Source organism: Dipodomys ordii, unplaced genomic scaffold (assembly GCF_000151885.1).
Source record: "Dipodomys ordii isolate 6190 unplaced genomic scaffold, Dord_2.0 Scaffold56, whole genome shotgun sequence".
In the NCBI taxonomy this organism is placed as follows: Eukaryota; Metazoa; Chordata; class Mammalia; order Rodentia; family Heteromyidae; genus Dipodomys; species Dipodomys ordii.
In genome coordinates, this window is record NW_012267272.1 from 1,749,127 (window position 1) to 1,749,525 (window position 399).

Sequence of the window (399 nt, forward strand, 5' to 3'; positions counted from 1 at the left end):
CACATAAGCAAAAAGAAAAAAGCTGGAAGTGGTGCTGTGGCTCAAGTGGTAGAGCGCTAGCCTTGAGCTGAAGAGCTGAGGGACAGTGCCCAGGCCGAGTTCAGGCCCCACGACCGGATCCAAAAAAAAGAAGGAATGCCTGCTACTTAATACTTATATAATATTATATAATAATATTATATATAATATAATATTATATAATAATATTATATATAATATAATAATAATGTTATATAATACATTCAAATCTTTCTTCTGCAGGTAACTAACACACCCATGAATTGTCTGTCATTTCTTTAAGATCAGCTGCTCTACAAACACACATTCACAAATTACCCAATGGATAGCGCTTATTGGAGGTTCTCCATACAGGATGCTCAATAAATGCTTACCAAAATA